Source organism: Piliocolobus tephrosceles, chromosome 6 (genome assembly GCF_002776525.5).
Source record: "Piliocolobus tephrosceles isolate RC106 chromosome 6, ASM277652v3, whole genome shotgun sequence".
Lineage (NCBI taxonomy): Eukaryota > Metazoa > Chordata > Mammalia > Primates > Cercopithecidae > Piliocolobus > Piliocolobus tephrosceles.
Window position 1 is genome coordinate 155,497,235 of NC_045439.1, and position 24,319 is coordinate 155,521,553.

Below are 24,319 nucleotides of genomic sequence, written 5' to 3' on the forward strand. Positions count from 1 at the left end.
TTTTTTTTTTTTTTTTTTTTTTTTTTTTTTTGAGACAGAGTGTCGCTCTGTTGCCCAGGCTGGAGTGCAGTGGTGCAATCTCGGCTCACTGCAACCTCCGCCTCCTGGGTTCAAGTGATTCTCCTGCTTCAGCCTCCCAAGTAGCTGGGATTACAGGCGCCTGCTACCACGCCGGCTAATTTTTGTATTTCATCATATTGGTCAGGCTGGTTTCAAACTCCCAACCTCAAGTGACCCGCCTGCCTTGGCTTCCAAAGTGCTGGGATTACAGGTGTGAGCCACCACACCTGGTCTGGGTCTAATTACTTTTAACCACTATACATTATTCAGTTGTGTGAATAAACCATGCTTTTCTTTATCCATACCTCTTTCACTTCCTGTTCTTAAGTTAGTCACATCATTCTCTACCTCTGCTGTAAAGGAGAGCCAGCAATCTGTATGTCCTTCCCTTTTTTTTTTTTTTTTTTGAGACAGTCTTGCTCAGTCGCCCAGGCTAGAGTGCAATGGCACGATCTCCATTCACTGCAAGCTCCACCTCCTGGGTTCACACCATTCTCTTGCCTCAGCTTCCCAAGTAGCTGGGACTACAGGCACCCGCCACCACACCTGGCTAATTTTTTGTGTTGTTAGTAGAGATGGGGTTTCACTGTGTTAGCCAGGATGGTCTTGATCTCCTGACCTTGTGATCTGCCTACCTCGGCCTCCCAAAGTGCTGGGATTACAGGCATGAGCCACCACGCCCAACCTGTATATCCTTTCTTCTTCATTGGGTCATTAAAAAGATGAACAAGACAATATTGTGAAATGATTATAACTCTTTCGTTAGGAAGTGGTACAAACATGAAAACTAATGCTATTTTCTTATATGTTACGATTTCCATCTAAAAGGACAAGATTCCTTGATCATTGTTTTATTTAAATGAATAGTAAGTAATAATCATAATCCATTTGTGAAAGTGATGGGAATGTAAAATTAGACAAATGTGATTAGCTGGGCCTTACCACCGCAAACTCTGCCCAAGATAATGCTGTCAAGACTCAAAGACAGTCATTTTGTTGCTCATAAATGACAGTTTAAGCTGGTGAGTGGCTGAGGTCCAGCATTCCCCTTGGTTCCTAGATGGACGGTAAAGTTGCTTGGACCATAATTTTCCATCTTTCTTCTTGGAAAGAGTGACTGGAGGCCACTCAATAAAGTGAACCTTGGAAATAAGACTCACACAATCTATTTATGAAAGGGAGCTATAAAAATAAACACGTATGCAGAGCCTAATGGAGACGTGGTAACAGGCCTGAGGACATGCCATCCCTGAGTCCCCTCCTCTAATTCTCTTCTAGTTCTACTTAGTTTCAGAACACAATGAATGCATCAGTTGTAGCCAAATGTGTGTGTTTTCTGAGCTTGTTTATCTGGAAAGTAGTTGAAGGAGATAAGAATGAGCAGCTTTGGAAAGAGCCAGCACTAGGAAAACTGGGAACGACGTAAGAGACTAGCATTTCCACAGCTAAGGTGCTATCTGGAAGCCGCCTGAAATACTGTGAAGATAGTGTGGGGTCATGTAGTGTTCTAATAGAAGATGGGTCTCTCTCTGTTTCCTCATACAAACTCCAAAGTAAACTCCTAGGCGGGTATGATTTAAGAATGGAGCAAAGCATTAGCATTAAATGGCAAGAATTCTGGATTAAACATAGATGAAGAGAGAGACTCCCTTATTTTTCTCACTACTTTCCTGGTTTCTCATTAAATTGGTCAGTGCTTCCCTGGGATCCTTTGATTCTGTTTTTGCCCTCTTTTCTCTGAATCTTCCTTTAATTTCCTTTGGTTGGATCTGATGACATTGACTCTTTCCATCAGTTTCTGAGCATACCCTTTTGGCTTGTTTCCTCTTTTTTCTTAAATCTCAGGGCAATATTTTTCCCCCAGGGAATTCGGTCTCATTGTCTTTCAACACCTTCACTGTTGGCCTGTGGCCTCTCAGGCTGCGCTAAGCAGGCCCCTGGGGAGTCTTCCACTGTCCTTGGAGAGCTGCCTCCATGGGCTGTGGAACACTTGACCTCATGTGTCTCCCCACCACCCTTGTGAAAGAAGCAGCCGTTAGGCCCTCCTGACATATGTGGGAGTCACTATTCTGAGAGACACTCTACGGACCACACTGCTAAGTCACTGATAGATTTTGACATCCAGAGGGAGGGTCAGCTCCCTTGGGTCTCACTTTGACTGATTTCTAACTACCATTTCCATCATTCGAGTTTTGTAATCCAAACAGACCTTATCCAAAATTTGCTGTTATTATTAGCAATGTCGTTGTTTGACCTCTCCAAACTACTTACTCTAAACAACATCTCCCACACTGATTTTATGTCAGGTCTAATACAGTTTGGGGAAAAGGTTACTGAGTACCTAATCTTAACCATTCATTCTTTGTGAATAGGCCCACAATGTGTCAGATACTGTGCTGAGCAAAGACAAGAGACGGTCTCCTGGCTTAAAGATCTCACAACGTAGTCAGGAGAGTCAATCCTAAACAGACAACTATATAATAGGAGAACAGCAATGAAAAGGATAATAGAGAAAATTTATTCAGCACATTTTTGAGAGTCTGCAGTGTGTCAGATACTGTGCCAGGCGTAGTTTATATAGTCATGAACAGGACAGATAAACTTATAATTAGCAAGCACAAGAGACAGAAGAGCAAATAAGTAACCCATTGTATGATTACAAATTGTGGAAAGTTTATGTTTGGCTGAAGAGGTCTGGTATTAAGAAACCTACTTGAAAAGAGTAGGGAGAGTAGAACAGTGATGACATTTAATTCTGGGAAGGAGCCAGTTATAGGAAGCATAGAAGGAAAACACATCGTAAGCAGAAAGAACACCATGATTGGCAGCCCTGAGGCATACTGAGAGATTAAGATGGGCAAAGACAGCTGGAACTAGGGCAAGACACCTAGGCAGTGCCCTGAAGATCATGAGACGGAATTTGGATTTTATTCTACAGGAAGCCTTAAAACAATTTGTAAGATGAAAGTAACCTGGTAACATTCATGTTTGTTGTTGTTGTTGTTTTGAGACAGAGTCTTGTTCTGTCGCCCAGGCTGGAGTGCAGTGGTGCAGTCTTGGCTCACTGCAAGCTCCGCCTCCCGGGTTCATGCCGTTCTTCTGCCTCAGCCTCCCAAGTAGCTGGGACTAGAGGCACCCACTACCACGCCCGGCTAATTTTTTGTATTTTTAGTAGAGATGGGGTTTCACCATGTTAGCCAGGATGGTCTCAGTCTCCTGACTTCGTGATCCGCCTGCCTCAGCCTCCCAAAGTGCTGGGATTACAGGCGTGAACCACCGCACCCGGCCAACGTTCATGTTTTAAAAGATCATTCTGGTTGCTGTGTAGACAAATAAGTGCCAGAGGCAAGAGTAGATGAGGAAGTTACTGAAGTAGCTCGGGTGAAAAATGAGCATCTTGGACCAGGCTGGTGGAAATTGAGATGGAAAAGTGTGGAGGATTTCAAGACTATGTTTTTGAAGTAGAAAAGACAGAAATTGGATTTAAACATAGGAGCTGTGCAAAAGGAGAAGCCAGATCCCAGGTTTTGATCATCTTAGTGAATGTCGATGCTATTTACTGAGGTGACTAAGACAAAGAAAGGAACAAATTTGTGTTATGGTGGGCAACTCAGGGAATAATTGGAATTCATGGACAGCTATTCGTGTCAGGATGTTCAGCAGGGCAGGGGAAATGCAAATCTGATGTTGAGAATGTGGTTTGGAGTTGATGATACAGATTGGAGATTCATCAGCAGAACAAGAGTAGCTGAGTTTATAGCTAATTATAAAACAGAGGGCTGGGCACAGTGGCTCACACCTGTAGTCCCAACTACTCAGGAGGCTGAGGTGGGAGGATCACTTGAGCCTAGGAATTGGAGGCTCCAGTGAGCCTTGATTGCACCACTGTGCTGCAGCCTGGGTGACGGAGTGAGACCTTGTCTCTTAAAAGATAGAGAAGAGTCTAGAGAATGAGCCTTGGAGCCTGAATAGATTTAAGAGTCTGGAGAAGAAGAGCCAGTGGAGGGAACAGAGCAAGTGATCAGAATGGGTGAGATAAGTGACCAATGTTGAGCGTGAACCTACCTGACTTGTCACTGATAAGTATTTTTTCCTTGCAAATAAAATTTAAAAATACTGTTTCTGAAAATGTTCAAAAAATTCTAAAGCATTATCTATGTGTAATCTGTCAAATTCGTGTAGATATCTATCCACTCCAAGGTGAGCATGCACTAAGAGGACTATGTAAGAATCTGAGCCTCCGAAAACCGCTATTGGGCTCCATACTCCAGCCCAGGCAGACTTGGCTTTCGTGGTATGAAGGAAGTGGGACATACTGCTTTTTAAACAGTGCTCACAGTTATTCAATAACGTGATTAATAATAACATGACCAAGGACTTTTAAAAGTTCCTTTCCCACCTCTCCCCTCTCACAGGGGTACATTATACTATCTGTTGGTGGTGGCATTACTGCCGTCCCCAAGTCCATGTTTCAACTGTGTGTGGCTTCCAGCACTTCAATGAAATCTTACTTAGTCACAGATGCCGTTTTATAGAACTGTAAAGAAGGGAGCACATGGCTTTCAGCAGGGGCACACTGTTCAACGTGGCCTTCCCTATTTTTGCAGTAGGATGTTACAGCTCCAGGCTGCATGCCTTCCACCTTGTAAGTTCAGAGAAGCTCATTCTGTGAAGAATACTTTTCGAATGTAAAAGTTACCCACAAAGCTTTCTGGACCATGGGTGTGACTAGACCTCCAACATGAGTTAGAATAGTAGGTTTCAGGGGCTTTGTTTCCACATAGTGCCTTTAAAATTGGTATTTTTAAAATGGTTATGATTATACCACCATGTCCTTATTTATGATAATAGTAAAGTTGCTACTTTGGCATTTTGTTGGTTTAAAAAATCTTAAAAAATGCTCAAAACATGTAAGAATTGTTTATAGAATGTATGTGAGAAGAAACTTAAAACTTTGAGTTTTAAAATTTAAGCAGTTTTCTTGGAATGACAGCATCTGTGAGAATTTTCTCATCCTGCAGAGATGACCTCTTTGGGCACACCTTGGTGTAGGCAATAACAGTAGAAACTCTCTGTCTTCAATTGAGACAGACCATGAATGGGCTCTTGGGTAGGAGAGACAGGGCAGTGCCTTGGGTACTTAGTAGTGTCTCATGATAGGAGTGAGTACCCTGCCTCATGGAATATTCTGCCCTCCTCTGTTCTCCCTAAGACAGAGTAGCTGCAGCATATTGTCCTACTCTTGTACCCAATGGTGAAACTCAACTAGAAAGATTGGTTCACTGTCCAGAATCAACAACTGAGGAAAGCCAAGAAACTCAACAAACAGGAGAACTTACACCTGAACAAACATGCTTGTAGGCAGAACAGATATTCAGAACGTGTGTTTTATCATCTCAGAGAACTATAAGATAGAGACACCTTCATAAAAAAAGAATCCAGTGGAAAATATAGAAATTAAAATTTGAGTTGATGAAATATTTTTAAGAGAGTAAGAAATACTCAAATAATGCAAGATTACTCCCCAGAAATGAAAAGACATTGCATCTCTTATTGAAAGAGCCAACAAAGGCAATGAAAAATAAATGCACACATATATGCACCCTTAATTCTTTATAATGAGCCTTGAGAAATCAAGGATTTAGAAAAATGCTGAGAGACAAGAAACTTCTGAGCAGCAACACTGGATACAGGGAAAAAATGGAGTAATAAGTGTAAAATTCTGAGGAGAAAAAAAATCAGAACCTAGAATTCTAAATTTAACCGAACTGTCATTAAAGTAAATGAGAAAAGTAAATTCTTTTGAGAAATGCAGAGCCTAGAAAGATTACTAGTCATAGATTTTTTTTTTTTTTTTTTTTTTTTTTTTTTGAGACAGACTCTCTGTCACCCAGGCCTGGAGTGCAGTGGTGCAGTATCGGCTCGCTGCAACCTCCACCTCCTGGGTTCAAGTGATTCTCCTGCCTCAGCCTCCTGAGTAGCTGCAATTACAGGTGCGTGCCACCATACCTAGCTAATTTTTTTTAGTATAGGCGGGGTTTCACCATGTTGGCCAAGCTGGTCTTGAACTCCTGATCTCAGGTGATTCACCTGCCTTGTCCTCCCAAATGCTGGGATTACAAGCGTCTCATAGATCTTCTCTTGAAGTTGCACTTCTTCAAGTTGAAAATGAATCTAGGAAGAAATGGAGTAGCAAAAGGTATAATGAGCAATAAAATAATGGTGAAAGCATTAATAAAATGTAAAGCACTTGCGTTTGGTAATGTGGAAATAAAATTGTAGATGATAGCAAAATGGGATGAGGCATTGGATGTGACCATAGAATTTAGGAGGAGAATGAAATGAAAAGCAAGCCACCCTTATATTGTGCCAGGTTAGAGTACTGAGATATAATTAGCTGTAGATAAACTTAAAATCACAGGTATAACGGGTGTTAAGATTTAAGTATTAGCCGGGCGTGGTGGCTCATACCTGTAATCCCAGCACTCTGGGAGGCTGAGGCAGGTGGATCACGAGGTCAGGAGTTCAAGAACAGCCTGGCCACGATGGTGAAACCCCATCTCTACTAAAAATACAAAAATTAGCTGGGCATGGTGATGGGCGCCTGTAATCCCAGCTACTTGGGAGGCTGGGGCAGAGAATTGCTTGAACCTGGGAGACAGAGGTTGCAGTGAGCCGAGATCGTGCCACTGCACTCCAGCCTGGGCAACAGAGCGAGACTCCATCTCAAAAAAAAAAAAAAGATTTAGGTATTTATTATTCAAAAAGTTAGACTTCATCATGTTCAAACTAGTAAAGGAAAAATGAAGCAAAGACAGTTTGGTGAATCCAACAAAAGTTAGGAAACGGTGAAAAAGTAAATAGCCAGCAAGCTTGGTGAAGAGAAGTACAAAATAAATATGAGGATTAATCTAAATATATTCATAATCAAAATAAACACAAATGGACCAACTTTACCCAGGCAGCTGAAAGGAAAAAGAAATGACTCATTTAAACCTGAGAGAGGACAAGACGACCTGCCATTATTTGGATACTCTATCTCTTAGAAAATCTATGATATTCAAATAGTATTTATCCATCTCCAACAACAACAACAAAAAAGCTGCCTCACACAATTTCAAATAATTAATAATCTAAAGGACAAAAGCAAAACCAAAATTATAAACAGTATCATAAGAAAATACAAGACCTCTTTGTTAACTTGGAAGTAGGCAAGACCTTCTTACAAATGATTTAAGAAGCAAAAGACATGAAGAAAGTATTTGTGAATTTAACTGTTTCAGATTTCAATTTAAAATGATAAACATTGTAAACAAAGTTAACAGACAAGCAAAAGCATGGGAAAATATATTTGCAAAATATTTAACCAATGGTTTTTACCAAGATCTATGTGATTTGCAAAATTTTAAAAGTTTGACAACAACAATTATCAGCCCTTAGTAGTATTAAATTATACTATCATTGTGGAGGACTGTTTGACAGTCTCAAATAAATTAAAACTATGTCTACCTAAGAAGCTAACAAATCTACTTCTCTATGTCTGTCTTAGAGAAACCTTGCATGCTTGCACAGGGACACTCAGAAGTTCTGGAAGGATACATCCCAAAATAAGAGTACTTGAGTTGTGGAATATAACTATGTATATATGTGTTGGGGGAGACAGAGGGTGTGACGGAGAGGGCTCTCAGGGGGACTTTATCTGTAATGTTTTATGTTTTTATAAGGAGAATGCATATTACCTAAATTAGTTAAGGATTAATTTTGCAAAATATTGAAGAGTGGAAGTTTTATTTTCAGTTTCATAATAGAATTAAAGCCTCTCTCTTTGCAGTTAAAAGAAAAAGTAGCCTGTCTGTTAACACAGAGTTTCAGGTTGAGTCCACTCTTTATGTAATCATGAATCTCTGTTACTCAGTTCACTTTTTATAATAGAGGGAGTTTTTAGATGAGAAGTTTATATACACCCTTCACGTTGTATTGATGGATTTTGGTTGGAAGTCGTCTGCGTTTATCTTTAGGCATATCAATTTTAAGTGTTTAAATATCTGTAATTATTTTGTTTAACGCTGATGTAGTTGGACTTATTATTCAATCCACCATTTGAGGTGGTGAAATCTTAAAAATACATCAAAGGCAAATTATTCTCTCCAGTCCTGTTTCAAGTATGCAGAAAATAGTAGGTAATGCATTTACATTTTTAATTTCATTATATAAATGGCATTAAACTAACCATAAAATAATTGCCAATAACGACATTGTTTCACTGAGCTTTTATACATGACTATGAATCATTTTTCCTCGTCAAAATGAGAAGTGGTTTTTTTTCTGTCTCTTTTTTAAAGTTAGATCCTAAATGCCCAATTTTTCACTATACTTATCTTCTGCTTTGGAATTTTTTTTTTCTATCAGTCATTATATTTCTTTAGGAAACGTCTTTAAATTTTTTTAAGGGAAGGAACAAAGCTAGCAAAGAAACAGATGTGTCCCATATAAAATATGCAATAAATCTTGTCCCACAGATTCTTTGCTCTGAACTTTCTGACAGAAACTGTCAAATATCCACTTTAATTCAGGAATAAAATGTTCACTCCATGTCATGGCGCCAACCCCCATATGCCAGAATAAAGTTAGTGACCAGCCATAAAAACAGCAGCATAAGCACCTTTGAAACGGTACAAGTCATCGTGGGTGAGAACGCCCCATATAAATCCATAGGGAATTAATCTTGGCTTTGCTACTATCCTGCTGCGCATTTACAACAAGCTTCTACTCCCACACAGCAGAAGTGGTAATACTTTTTAAAAGGAGAGAGAAAATAAGAGAGCCGTGTGTCCACCTAATGAGCTTGTTGGTTGGGGGAAGGGGGTTGCATGGATCAGAAAGCAGGAGGTTTTCCTCCCCCGCCTCGGAGCTCTGGAATCCCCTTGAAGAGGCAGCAGCTAAGCCTCAGTTGAACATGTGGGGTTCTTCTTCAGCTCGCCTTGCCTGCCTTCGCAGATCATGTGAAACCAATCTCCCTGAAGTGCAATCACAAGAAATGACTTCAGCTCCATAAATCATTGTTATCATCCCACAGAGGAGGTACTGCTATGGTTTTTCTCCAGTAAAACATTTGAAGCCTCTGGTTTCATGAGCTTCCCCCCCCCCCACTTTCTGAAATCAGCTTCATGCCACTTGTACAATTTGCTTCAGGCTTCTGCATACAGGAGATGGTGGCACTTCTCCAATTTGCCTAATATTTGAACATTTTACCCTCTCAGATTTTGAGGGAGATCTGTTTCCTACTGAATGTGTGCCTATGTGTGTGGCTTGTCATGTACGCAGAGGCTTCACATTTGCTTCCAAGAATACACTGATCCTCAATATTTTTTGCATGAAGGATATTTTCTTTATACTATATTTTTCAAATACAGAATAAGTAGTATAAGGTTTAAGCACAGGACAAAGAAATCTCAACTTACTTCGCAGTGTTAGACACTATTTTAAAATGCACTTGTAGCCATGTAAAACATTTCTCTAAGGCACAAAAATGGAAAGACTAACGGGTGAAGCAATGGATGATTTCCAGGTTAAGTCAAATGATAAAAATCTACCTTAATTCTACTTGGTAATATTTTAATAATCCTTCATAAACACTTCTCTCCTACAAGATCTCATTTAGGAAGAACTGTCAAAAAATTATTTTGAAATGCTTTCATGAGTTTCTAGAAAATGTTTTGTTTGAATAGGTGCCATACTCACTTTGAAATAAAGGCTAATTTTTCAACAATTATTTTTAATAATTACAAATTTAAATATAAATTAATTATAAAAGTATTCATTTAAAAGTTGACCTATACCTATACCTTTATGTTAAATAAAAAGCAAGAGAAAAAAATGAAAAAGCAAGAAAAGACATTATGTTCAATATAATTTCAACTATATAACCAAAGCACAAATGAGCGTGTGATTATAAATATATACATTTATGAAATGAATCAACATATTAATAGTGGCCATTGCTTAGAGAAAGTCTTATGCAATGCTTTTGTTTTCTTATTTATATCTTTCTTAAATGTTCTGCAGTGAGGATTTATTACTTGTAAAATCTGGGGAAAATACCAAGGGTTGTTAAAAAGGAGGGAAGAAATGACCCACTGTAACATTCGTTCTTATTAAATGTATTGTTCAATTGATACCATATCAATGTGATTATTCAGTGTTTGTACAAAGTTTTCTTCAACAAAAGCTTTTTCTCTGAGGATGACAGTTATGATTGAAAGGTGACTCTGGAGGATTCCACCTGGAATTCTGTTCAATTCACTGTCAGCACTTCCACCTCGACTTAAAAGCAGTGTGGTTCTTTTAAAAACCAAGCCTCATTTCTTTCTTTCCTTATACTAGCTCTGATAATGATCACTTCTGCTAGTAGTTCATCTACTGGTGGAACAGATCAAATGTTCTTTAATGTGGAAAATATCTTCTACAGCATCTTCTTTGGGAATCCCAGTTCTCTCAGCATTTTCTTTTCCTGCAAATATCACCCAAGAGACAGATGATGACCTTCATCACACCTAGATACTTGGTAACATCAGAGCTCTTGAAGTCATCTTGGTAATTCTTGGGTACCGTTTCTAGTGGACCCGTTTTAAACCCCCAGCTATGGTAAACCCTTGACCAAGTGAAATAAAAATGGGTCAAAAAGTAATTTGATGTTGTTAGCAATAGCCAATATTAGGGAAGTTAGACTTTTGTCAGGTTCTATGGCCCTGTAAATTCAGTTTCCTAAGTACATTTAGACTTTGCCAGGGTTTTAAAGGAAGATTGATTTAAGGATAGCAATGGCTATTTCGTGATTACTTACAGGACATTCTGGTAGTCTATTTATTTTTATGACTAAACGTCTGAACAATTGTTTTTCTAGAGGGAGAGCTTCAACTATTTAACAAATGTGTTAAGTTACACAGATGTCAGAGGTTTAGTGTAAATAGATCTAGAAGAATAAGAAATTTCCTTTGTCAAGGTATGATGCCGTATATTGTAAATCATGTATAAGTATGGCTTCTTTCTTCTCTTAGTTTTTCTTTAGTTAAAATCAATCTTAAGCCATTAAGATCTCTGACCCTACCTAATAGCTTGTTATCTGAATTTTACTGTTTATAATGTGACTGAAACTATTCTTAATATTGGATGTCCTTCTGAACAATTTGTAAAAAATATGTAGAATGGTTACTTTATAGAGATTGTAGAATTTCCTGTTGCCTGTAAGTATAAGGTGTGAATAGAGGCCTTTAATGTAGGTGACTGCCCCCCTGAAATTTAACTTATCCATGCCAATGGTGGTTTTTCTGTTATGACTTATTTCTCTATTGTTCCACTCTGTTAATAATATGACAGTTTTATGGTTTTTCAGCAGGAACCTATAAAGAATCACAGTATGTCACAGTGAAAACTAGACGGGAGTCCGGGGACAGCTTCTTTCTTTTTTGCCCAAAACTATTTGTATGACCTTAGGCAGGTCACTCGCTTTCAAAGTGCTCTGCAGCTGCCTCCACACAGCATCTGTTGTTTCTTTTTCTGATTATATTAAATGAGCCCCCTTCTTCAAAAAGCAACTGAAAACAAATGAAAAACAAAAATCCTCTTAACCAGAGAGGCAGAAATAGCAACCATAATATTCTGGTATGTTACCTTCTGGCTTTTCTATAGATAGAATATTTTGGTAACTTATATGTAGAATTTGTGTGATATACATTTTGACATCGCTTTAGGCACATCACGCCACTGCTTTATATTCTTTATTTATAATTTTGTCATAGCATTTTCCCGTGATAGTTTTTGCAAGCACGTTTTGTGGTATGTGGGTCTAGGAAGTGTACTTTAATCCTCGGGAGCTTACCGTAGGGATACACGTATTACTAAGGAAAAGCAGGGCGCTCAGATTCCCCAGTTAAGTTTCACAGGAACCCAGGAAAGGCTGCACAAGCAAATGTCATTGGATTACACAGAATTATAGTGGTGGTGATAGTCATTATCATGATTGACATTTACTTAACTAATGTGCCAGGTGCCATGGCTGAGCACCTTACAAACATCTCTTTTAATTACTACAGCTGTCGAATGTCGGTTCTATCATTACTTTCATTTATAGATGAGAAAACTGAGTCTTAGCCACATTAAACAACTTACCCCGTGTCAATAGTTAGAAAGTAATGGAGCACTTGGAAGCTTGGGCTCCACTATTATCCGCAGTGTAGAACCTAAGAATTCAGTAGCATAGCACCCGGCATACTGAGTATTCAGTGAATGTTCATCATCATCATCATTGCCACCACCACCAGCAATCTGACTGTCCTAGGCCATTGGATTAGACTACTTTACAAGCATTAGGTTGACTGTCGTTGGATCTTAGTAGCTATGACTGGTGAGGGGACGGGGACACAGTCCAGTACATGATTCTGTTATTGGAAAATCCACTATTCAATCCCCTATTACTGTTTAACTTAGCTCATTTTTAAACTATAGCATGAGGGGTTTATACGACATAATTTCTTAAGTTTTGTGTAGCTCCAAAGTTTTCAAGTCTAAGGTTTCATTTTATCCAATGTGCATATGGACAAGTTAAAGTCTGAAGAATAAAGTATTGGCCCTAAATATCATAGATAATCATCAGAAGCAGTTATGGGAAACCCAAAGACGCTAGTTGGAGAACCTTTTCTTCCACTTACAAAAATTAAAATGAGGTACTTTCCTTCTTTAGATTTGCTGAATTTCTAGTACTAAAATGCTATGAGATTAAAAAAATGAGATAATTGCTTTTGAAGAACACTACTTTAAAGAAGAAATAAAAATAAACATGCAGGCCGGGCACGATGGCTCATGCCTGTAATCCCAGCACTTTGGGAGGCCGAGGCGGGCGGATCACGAGATCAGGAGATCGAGACCATCCTGGAGAACATGGTGAAACCCTGTCTCTACTAAAAGTACAAAAAATTAGCCGGGCATGGTGGCGGGCGCCTGTAGTCCCAGCTACTCGGGAGACTGAGGGAGGAGAATGGCGTGAACCTGGGAGGTGGAGCTTGCAGTGAGCCGAGATCGTGCCACTGCATTCCAGCATAGGTGAGAGTGAGACTTTGTCTCAAAAAATAATAAATAATAATAATAATAATAAATGCAGCCTGTTACCACTTTGCTTATGAACCTGCTAGAAATTCACACTTTTGTGGACCTTCTCACCAATTAATAAAACAAGAAGTTACTGATTTACAAACACTAGGTTTTTAGTCTCAAGTGCTAGGCATTTGAATACAAAGTTTGAAAGAAAAAGGCCATAGTCCGTCCATGCCTTTCAGAAATTATACACCTTCAGACTAGTGCTAATGTTAAAATAAGACAGAGTTGTTTGGGAAAGAAGACCTTCCTCCACATTAGTATACCTGCAATTTTTTTTATTTTTTTAATTTTTTTTTTGAGATGGAGTCTCGCTCTCTCGTCCGGGCTGGAGTGCATTGGCCGGATCTCAGCTCGCTGCAAGCTCCGCCTCCCGGGTTTACGCCATTCTCCTGCCTCAGCCTCCCGAGTAGCTGGGACTACAGGCGCCCGCCACCTCGCCCGGCTAGTTTTTTGTATTTTTTAGTAGAGACGGGGTTTCACCATGTTAGCCAGGATGGTCTCGATCTCCTGACCTCATGATCCGCCTGTCTCGGCCTCCCAAAGTGCTGGGATTACAGGCTTGAGCCACCGCACCCGGCCAGTATACCTGCAATTTATCACCAAATGGTTGTCGTGAGTCTTGTGATTGTAAACCCCATTGCTTTTGAAATTTCACTGAGGTTCTTGATGAAACAAAATGCAAGAAGCCTTCTTTTAAAAATTTAGCTTCTTTGCAATTCCTAAGATTTTCTAAATGGTGTCTGCTGTCTGAATGATGAGGCTATAGAGTTTAGTTTCCCTACATGACACCTGAAATACTTCTAAATTATTGTAGAAGGTTGGACCCTTCCTGTTGGAAGTGAGATGGCTGGGAGGCAAGGTAGACATTACAAGGAAACAGGCTTTATGTATAATTATTTTTTAAATTACAAGGAAATAGATTTATGTATAATTATCCCTTAAGTGAAAACTATATTTTATAAATATGCTTGTTTAGAAGTATCTTTGAAAAAGAACTAAGGAAAAGCATTTTAGAAAAGACGTCTGTCACTTGTATTAATGCTGATAAGTTAAAGGCATGTATGGGCCTAGATGATGGTATAACTTGGAGAATTTCAGGCGCTGTTTGAGAATGCAACCACCTGACTCCTATTAATGTTAATGAGTCTCTCACCAGATCATTCTAAAATTGTACCCCCATGGTCTGTTTTAAAGCATCAAGAGTCAGGAAATGTAGAGTGAAAGCTGAAATTCCATCTTGGAACTTTGTCTCTGATGTATCTATTTCTGTGGAAGATGTGTCGTACAGAGCAGCTTCGAAATACCACCTCAGTGTTTGGGAATCCTGGAGAAAAATGCTGTCCCTTGGGAAGCAGCAGGGAGCGTTGGAAAATGTAGATTATTAGTCACAAATTATTAGTCAAAATTATTAAATTATTAGTCAAAAGACCTGGATTCTGTGACTATCTATGTAATCCAAAAAGTCACTTCATCTACTTGGGTATCCATTTTCTCTACGTTGAGATTAAATAGTTGGGCTAAGTTATAGCAAAATTAAGGTTATACTGTCTTATCAGCCTCTTCAAGTAATTGCATCTGCATCACTCAAAGCGAAGAGGTTTCTGTGGACAGATAGTTGTGCAGCGTTGAGGGACTTCACTGGACTACACAGAAGCAGAGGAAAACAGGTAGTAGAATATTAGCCACAAATTAAGTGATTGCCTTTAAGAAGAATGAGCAGAATTCTTCATAAAGTCTGAAGGCCAGGTGTTTTGTCAATATTGTAAATGGTTGAAAGACTTACCTGGGGGCGAAACATCTCTCATCTCTAGTGAAAATATATTGGGGAAAAAAAGTGAGTTTACTTCTGAAAAAGTGTGAGTAAATATACTTCATTTAGATCCCAATTATACTTGTGTCTGATTACCTCCTAGAACTGTGACTTGATAAAATGTTTACTTTTGCAGTAGTCACTCTTGAGCACAGACTAGGTGTATCATGAGGTTAAGTGTTTGAGATTATTAGTCATCCCTCAGTATCTGTGGAGGATTGGTTCCAGGACCCTTATGGATACCCAACTCTGCAGATGCTCAAGTCTCTCATATAAAATGGTGTCATAATTGCTATAACCTACACCCGTTCTTTAAATCATCTCTAGATTACTTATGATACCAAATACAATGTAAATGCTATGTAACTAGTTGTTATGACTGTGTTGTTTAGGGAATAATGACAAGGGGAAAAAAAGCATGTATATATTCAGCACAGAAACAGCCATCCATTTTTTCCCCAAATGTTTTCCATCTGCAATCCATAACCCACGGATACGAGGGCCAACTGTATATTGTGATCTCTGAAATCGTACCTATCACCTATACAAATTATTATTACAGTCATCAGAGAATATAAATGAGTCCATGACAACTGAAATATTTCCAAAGTATTGTGGAAGGTCTGACCCTTTTTACTGCATACAAACAGCACTTTGTAATTCACGTTGTTATACCAGTAAGATATTTTACGAATATCATCACACTAGATTTAGAGATAGAGGCTGAGAATTTCTAATCTGAAAATCCAAAATGTAAAATGCTCCAAAATCTGAAACGTTTTGAGCACTGACATGACACTGAATAAACTGTCCATTGTGCACCTGCATTTCGACAAGACCTGTCACTTGACTTTATGTGACGGGCCTCGGCCAAAATGCAGGAGCACAATGGACAGTTTATTCAGTGTCCTTGAGGGAAGAATAAAATGACCTTCACGCACTATGTATAAGGTATATATGAAACATCAGTGAATTTCTTCTTTAGACCTGGGTCCCATCCCCAATATATTACATTATGTATATGCAAGTATTCCAAAATGTGGGGGACAAAAATGGAAATTGGAAACAATTCTGGCCTCGAGCATTTTAGATAAGGAGTACTCAGCCTATATAAAAGTGTACATGACTTAATGTTATAAGTCTCTTGTAAGTTTGATTGCCTCAGGACTCACATTTTCAACTGTGTGTAAGGGAATTAAGTCATACCGCCCTAACTCCGCCATTGTGTGTAATGAATTGGCGTTGTCCTAGACATTTAGAGTGTTACCAGTCATCTGTATGTGGGGAAACTGAGAAAAGAGCTGCTCAAATCCTTTTCTGTGTTCTGCAGTTCAGATGAAGGACCCTGGTTGAGAACAGCCCCAGGTGCCCAAGTTAGGCAATACCATTTCGTGTGGGTGTGTGGGGAGGTGTTGGGGGGGTGTGCGTGTGTGTTTTGATGTCCATAAAATACTCCAATTCACTTAAGGGGCAACTAGAAATGGCAGATTAAAATGATGAAAAGGGCTGGGTGTGGTGTCTCATGCCTGTAATCCCAGCACTTCGAGAGGCTGAGGTGGGTGGATCACTTGAGGTCAGGAGTTCAAGACCAGCCTGGCCAGCATGGCGAAACTACAAAAATTAGCCAGGCGTGATGGCATGTGCCTGTAATCCCAGCTACTCAGAAGGCTGAGGCAGGAGAATGGCTTGAACCCAGGAGGCGGAGGTTGCAGTGAGCCGAGATCGCACCACTGCACTCCAGCCTGAGTGACAGAGTGAGACTCCGGCTCAATAAATAAATAAATACATACATACAGACAGACAGACAGACAGACAGACAAGATCTAGAAAGTCTGACTGAAAATAAGAGGATCCAGGCTAGAACATCAGTCTGGGAAGTAGACTAGATGACTATTTGAAGACTCCTTTTATCTGGATTTTTATTTTTTTATTTTATGACTCTGAAGACCTCTTCAGAGTGTAGTAACGCAATGTCCTTTTCTTGGTACTTTCACCAAAAGCCTAGTTTCTTAGTCCACTGTAGCCTTAAGCAAGTGACCTGGAAATCCTGCATCCTACACTGGGAACCTTGGCAGTATGTCTTTACACAGCCTTATAACACTTCATACAGAAAATCTCACAAGTGACCCTCTGCTCTTCAATTTTACCATCCAGCTTAGACACTTGCACATGTAAGCTCTGACAGACCAGAAATGATCATTCTTCTAATTTCACCACAACCAGGAAAACTAATAACTTAGAAAGACCAGAGAGGGTGTCGTCCTCCACGGGCAAGCATACCAGAAGGAAAAACGTAAGGGTAAGAGCTCTGCCTCACTCACTGGTTCCAAGTATCTATTTTTCTTCTCTCAAATGTTAAAAGGCCATCCTGTCCAATATCAGCGTGCTGTGCCTCAGTGGGTGTAAAGCATTTGTTTCCCTGGAAAGTGCACAATGGGGATTTTCTAAGAAGTGGAAAATGATTGCCACACTCACATCAGATGGATCCCACGTGAAGCAGAGTGCAGTCCCTTTGTTTCCTTGTTAGCATCACCCGGCTCCTCTATTTGTAGAGCTGTAATAAAAACAAGTTCTTTACTGTGCGTCCTGTTGGTTTATACCAACCATGTCAGGTCCATAAACCATGGTATATTAAAGTGTAATAGACTGTGTAAAGAATACTAGGAAGATATTCCAACCCTTATCCCTTCCCCTTATTTCACAATTTACTGCCTCCCAGATGGGCATCCATAAATATGACTTAATTGTGTTTGGCATAAAAGGCCCACTTTCTTTGAAGAGTGACCGCCTCCTTCAGCCACTCTCATTGTATGAGTGCCACTCTCTTGAGAATAAAAACTTTGGGTACTTGGGGACATTTAAATGGTGAATGTTCTTAGTCTGAATATTTTATGGAAATACCATTTTATTTATAAAAACTTTCTCTTTTTCAAAGCTAACTCTGGAAAATAGTCTATTTTAAAGACTCAATCTGATACAGATGAAACTGGAGGGTTAAAGCTCTTTGTGCCTCCCTATAGTGTTAGTGCTCTTTGTGCCTGTGTTAATGTATCAATCTAAAAGCAGAACATAAGATGGACGTAGTGTTCTCTTGCTTTTCAGTTCCACTCTACTCTTTACTCTTTTGTTGCAAACAAAAGATGGAAGATTAGAAATTCCTGTGCCAAGAAACAGGCACTTAATGTGTAGGGACTGTGTTCTGCTAACATGGGTTCTTCTGTTGTATACTTTTCCATCTGTCAAATAAATACACAAGGCTGGGCATGGTGGCTCACGCTTATAATCCCAGCACTTTGGGAGGCTAAGGCAGATGGATCACTTGAGGTCAGGAGTTTGAGACCAGCCTGGCCAACATGGTGAAACCCTGTCTCTACTAAAGATACAAAAATCAGCTGGCCATGGTACGTGCCTATAATCCCAGCTGCTGGGGAGGTTGAGGACGGAGAATCGCTTGAACCTGGGAGATGGAGGTTGCAGTGAGCTGAGATTGTGCCACTGCACTCCAGCCTGGGTGACAGAACAAGACCCTGTCTCAAAAGAAAACAAAGATAAGTACACGAGTGCCTACTAGGCGATAGTTGAGAGAAAAACTCTGAAACAGATTTTGGTTGCAACTCTGAAGGAGCACAGAGTCCAGTGGAAAAAGCCAACTGCCAGCCAGTGATCTTGACATAGCCTTCTGTGTGCTATGATGAGGAGTTGTGTGGAGACAGTGTGTTTGGATCTCCACAGAAAGAACGACTCACCACATTATGCAAGAGAGGCATGGAGGGCCTCTCGGAGGAGATTTTCAAGCTTGGTTTTTGAAGAAAGAAAAGACATTCAAACAGAAGGGTAGGAGAAGGGCAAGGAAGAGAAGGCATTAGAAACAGAAGGAGCAAAGTGCCCAAAAATAAAGACACCATGCAGCAAGTTGAGTCCAGAGAACAGCCATGAGTCCCATGCAACAGGAGCTCTGGGGATGAAAGTATGGGGATGGCAGGAAGCACGTGTGAGGGGCTCACTGTGAACTGCCAACGCACTTTGTCTTCAGAGGGGGAACCAGTGAGAACATTAAGCAGAAAAGGGGCATAGTTCACTTTGTCTTTTAAAATGACAGTTTTGGTGGCAACAAAGAGAATTGAATTTACTGTGCAATGAGGGGAACCAGTTATAGGTCGCCATATAGAGTCTGGAGGTTAAGGAAGAAATCTTAGCTCTCAGGAAACTTACCTCTTAAAAAAAGACTCCTGGATCATCTTTTATTTGGGATTGGGGAAGTGATCCAGTTAATCAGGTCAAAGATTACAGAACTCAATGGTCATTAAGGGGAAAAAACAGGTGAGAATAATCATAAGTACCTCTCTCCTCACACCCACCCCCATGAGTCCCAGTTATTTGTTAAATTATAAATAAGTTTTTCTCTTTTTCTCCTGAGGATGAAATAAAACAAAATGAACTGAGACAGCAAATAAAATGACTTTAGGTCAGACATAGGGAACCACCCTTTTGTAGAAGAGCCTTTTACAGGCCATGCTAAGGACATCAGCTCAGTGAGTGAAATGAAAAAAACACTAACGTTTTGAGCATAAAATGGTAACAACCAAAATTCTTGTCTACTGAAAGCAGTTATGAACATTCTAAAGAAAGCATGTTGTGTGAAATTGTGTGATAACCATTCCAAAGTCAGAAAGCTAGAACAGTGACTACTAGCATTTGCTTGTAGCCAATCAACAATAAATGGCCGCCATTCTTGAATGCCCACCATATGTCAGTCACTAGATTAACCTCACACGTTCAGTATATCTCATAGTCACAAGCACTTTGTAAGGTAGATCTTACTATTCCCATTTTATGGATAAGGCTCAGTGGAGTTAAGTGATTTTTCTGAAGATCACCCAGTTCATAAGTATCAGAGCAGAAATTCAACCCATGTCCGCCTGATGCAAAACCCAAGCTCTTTGCTCTATGCTACACTTCATTTGACTTTGGCAAAACAACCAACCCTTTGGAAGCTTGAACCCCCAGCAGCCATGGCATGACGTTGAACTGTCAAAGACCTGACTGAAAAGACTGACTGCAACTCTGTGGGTGGTAGGTATCATCATCTCCATTTGACAGAGCGGGAAGCTGAAACACAGGACACTGTGATTGATTCATGACACTCAGATGACACAGCGAGGCTTAAAGCTTGGCGTTTAGGTATTGTGAGTTCTGATTTGCATTCCTTGGGCCCATAGCCGTGGAATAGAAAGAGCCATTTCTGCTTCACTTGGTAGGCTACGGAACTATGAACTTGAGAATTGTTCTTGTGGAGCAATTTCATGATAACTAATAAAACAATGACCAGCAAATGAACCAGAAAACAAAATTTCAGGGCATTAAAGGTTTACACAAAAGCCAGCAGTCTTTATTCAGTCGAGACTGTATTAAATAAAATCCACATATATGTCTCTTTTAACAAAACACCTTTTGAGGAAGCCATGTTACTTTCTCTCTGTGACATAGAATTATGAAAAATGTTACTTAAGGAGAAAATTTAAATTTAAGAAAAACCACATAGTCTGCCAGTGACATAAAAATTGTACCATGTTATAAGCGTGTCACCAGGCAAACTTACCTCTCAACTTTCTCCAAGCATTTCCAAGATTCACCATCATCACAGCATGCAAGTAACCTTGGTAAAGACATTTAGGAGACAGAATTTATGTTAAGCAAAACTTCTCATTTTTAATACTCTGACTTATTTTCCTTATTGTTTTTATTGAAAACTGTGAGACTATCAGTCACTATTGTAAGCAGTTACATTTCATTCCTGCGAGTTGGAAAAGAATTATATTTAACTCATTGCGGACAGTAAGAGAGCTTCTTATAAATAAGAGAGAGGAGGAAAATAAGAAGAAAAGTTTTTAGAAAGACAGTAAATAGAGGAGAGAAGAACAAGTTGAGGGATGCCTTTTATTTCCCTACCTCCCCCATACTGAGTCTGACAGTTCCTCCAAACCCATCTGTCCCCTAAGATACATACCCCCGCTTCACCTCACATTAGTAGTGTCACAATTTAAATCCCAAAGTAGGCCAGGTATGGTGGCTTGCACCTGTAATCCTAGCACTTTGGGAGGCCAAGGTGGAGGATCACTTGAGCCAAGGAATTTGAGACTAGCGCATATATATATATATATATAAAATACTATATGCTGTATATAATATATGCTATATATACTATATGCTGTATATAATATATGCTATATATACTATATGCTATATATTATCTGCTGTATATAATATATGCTATACATAATATATAATATATGCTATATATAATATATATATAAGAGCAAGACCTCATCTCTAAAAAATAAGGTAAGCCAGGCACAGTAATGCACGCCTATAGTCCCAGCTACTCGAGAGGCTGAGGTGGAGGGATTGCTTGAGCCTAGGAGTTTGAGGCAGCAGTGAGCTATGATCATGCCTCTGCACTTGAGCCTGGGTGACAAAGTGAGACGCTGTCTCAAAAAAAGAAAAATGAAGCATGTAAATCGCGCTATTTATGTGGCTTTGTAGAATAGAAGACTAAGTAAATTTTACACATAGATTTGAGCCACTCCTAGTCAAAGAATAGTTTTCATCTAAGACCTATCATCTTCAATTTCAATATTGTCTTTCCCTTTGTGTACCGAGTCGCAGTGGGACATGCTATAGCTGCCCAGGCATGCCTAATTCGGTAACTCATGGAGAGTCTACTTCTATAGGCCTCCATCTATGCTCTAGATGGGTTTTTTGGTTTTGTTTTTTGTTTTTATTGTTACCACTTATCAAAAATTACTTACACTGATTCTTATTCGCTCAGGTTTAATTATTTGTCTTCCCCAACAGGAACAAAAGTTCTACAGGGAATTTTGTTTGCTTACTTCACTGGTGGATCCCAAACACCTGGGATAGTGTCTAGCGCATGGAAGGAAGGAATAAACCCTTCTATGTTATTACGTCAGCAGCTACTAGAGGCTGAAAGCAGAGGTTGCAGAGCCACATGTGGCCAGCAAGACTGTTCTCTTTGTCATATTATGTTTGAATTCTTTTTTAAGTTGGGAACATTCATTTAAAAATCCCTTTCTAGCTTCTAGTCTAAAAAACTAAATCTGGTAACAAGACCAAGTGCTTGTCCTCTCATAAATGGAGTACAGCCTTCCCACTTCCCTGCAATTCCCTACTGTCTCTCCCACTTTAAGGCTATCAGTTCCTGTGTTGAAAAACTAGAACTAGAATATTAGAACACTGGGATTCTTATACTTGGCCCACACTTATCTTGTTTGTTGATGGTATTAGAATTTGAGTTTGTGACTCCAGTCTTTAAACACAGTTCTTCCGGGTAATGTATTTGTGTTTTGCTTGGAGCATCTCAAAGACTTAAAATGTGTAATGGCCTGGTTTGAAATTTTATACATTCAAGTAGGAGAAATATTTTAGGCTGTTAGAGCCTCCGGGTCACACCACAAGGGTAGATGCCTTTTTTATCTGTACATGAGCAAAATTAGGAAAAATTTAGATGACTAATTTCTTCTCATTTTCCTGAAGGCTCTTTTCCCTAAACCCTCAGAGTTTCAGCAGTGTGCGTTGGCTCTTAATAATACCTCTTTTTACATGTATTATCTCATTAAATCTTTACAGCAGCTGTATGATAATGGTCACTATGGCTATTCTCATGGGACAGATGAGGCAATAACTAAGCATTTGGTCTTAACTAACTTGCCCAGAGTCACACAGGTAGTAAATGGTAGGGCCAGGTTTAATAAAATGGTGGTGTTTCAAAATCCCTTATTACCTTTCTGAAGTAGCACAGCGTAGATCCTAAACAAGAGATTCATTTTTTTTCATTCATTTTAAATCATTGTAGCCCTAAATTAAAGGAATCTGAAGGCTTGTGTAGGTTATGTCTCGACTTTCCTATTTTTCTGGTATTTTTAAAGTGTGAGGGTGATATTTTCATATACAATAATGTATCTTCTGATTGTAGAGAAGGATATATAAAAGAACCACCCCAAAATGAAACCTCTTGATAATCCTATAGAAAGAACATAGGTTCTTGACCTGTGGATTCAGAATTGTATCTCAGTATCATTGATTTTCTTAGTAACCTTATGAAAACATTATTCTGACAAGAGTCCACGGACTTCCCTAGACTGCCAAAAGGGCCTGTGGGTGTGGAGGCAGTGTGTGCAAGATTCCCATGACTCTGAGCAGAACTAAACTGTTGCAAATGCTACTGGGTTTATTATGTTCCCGTGTTGGTTTTGTTTTTTGTGGGAACGTTAAGGGGGAACATGATGAGATGTGCAAGAGTGAGCACATGTCCTGATCTACCCAGATTGCCCTAATTCATGTCTTTGTCCAGGTGTAATTATTAATATCACTCTCAAAAGTGTCCCAGAGAAAGCAAATTATTTGGCCTCTGTTAGCTATGTCTGTTATCAAGACTTCATGACTAAAACACCAAAAGCAATAGCAACAAAAGCCAAAACAGACAAATGGGATCTAATTAAACTGAAGAGCTTCTGCACAGCAAAAGAAACTATCATCAGAGTGAACAGGCAACCTACAGAATGGGAGAACATTTTTGCAATCTACCCATCTGACAAAGGGCTAATATCCAGAATCTACAAATAACTTACACAAATTTACAAAAAAAAAAAAAAAAAAAACAATTCCATCGAAAAGTAGGCAAAGGGTATGAACAGACACTTGTCAGAAGAAGACATTTATGCAGCCAACAGACACATGAAAAAATGCTCATCATCACTGGTCATCAGAGAAGTGCAAATCAAAACCACAGTGGGATACCATCTCACACCAGTTAGAATGGCAATCATTAACAAGTCAGGAAACAACAGATGCTGGAGAGGGTGTGGAGAAACACGAACACTTTTACACTGTTGGGAGTGTAAATGAGTTCAACCACTGTGGAAGACAGTGTGGCGATTACTCAAGGATCTAGAACTACAAAACCATTTGACCCAGCCATCCCATTACTGGGTATATACCCAAAGGATTATAAATCATGCTACTGTAAAGATATATGCACATGTATGTTTATTGTGGCACTGTTCACAATAGCAGAGACTTGGAACCATCCCAAATGTCCGTCAGTGATAGACTGGGTTAAGAAAATGTGGCACATATACGCCATGGAATACTATGCAGCCATAAAAAAGGATGAGTTCATGTCCTTTGCAGGGACATAGATGAAGCCAGAAACCATCCTCAGCAAACTATCACAGGACAGAAAACCAGACACCACATGTTCTCACTCATAGGTGGGAG

General features: G+C 39.5%; 1 protein-coding gene across 2 annotated transcripts in view; it reads left to right on the forward strand.

Moving 5' to 3' along the window:
- FMN1 (formin 1) overlaps positions 1 to 24,319 on the forward strand; it is a 378,961-nt gene that overhangs the window by 327,916 nt on the left and 26,726 nt on the right. The gene's annotated exons all lie outside the window — the stretch shown is intronic.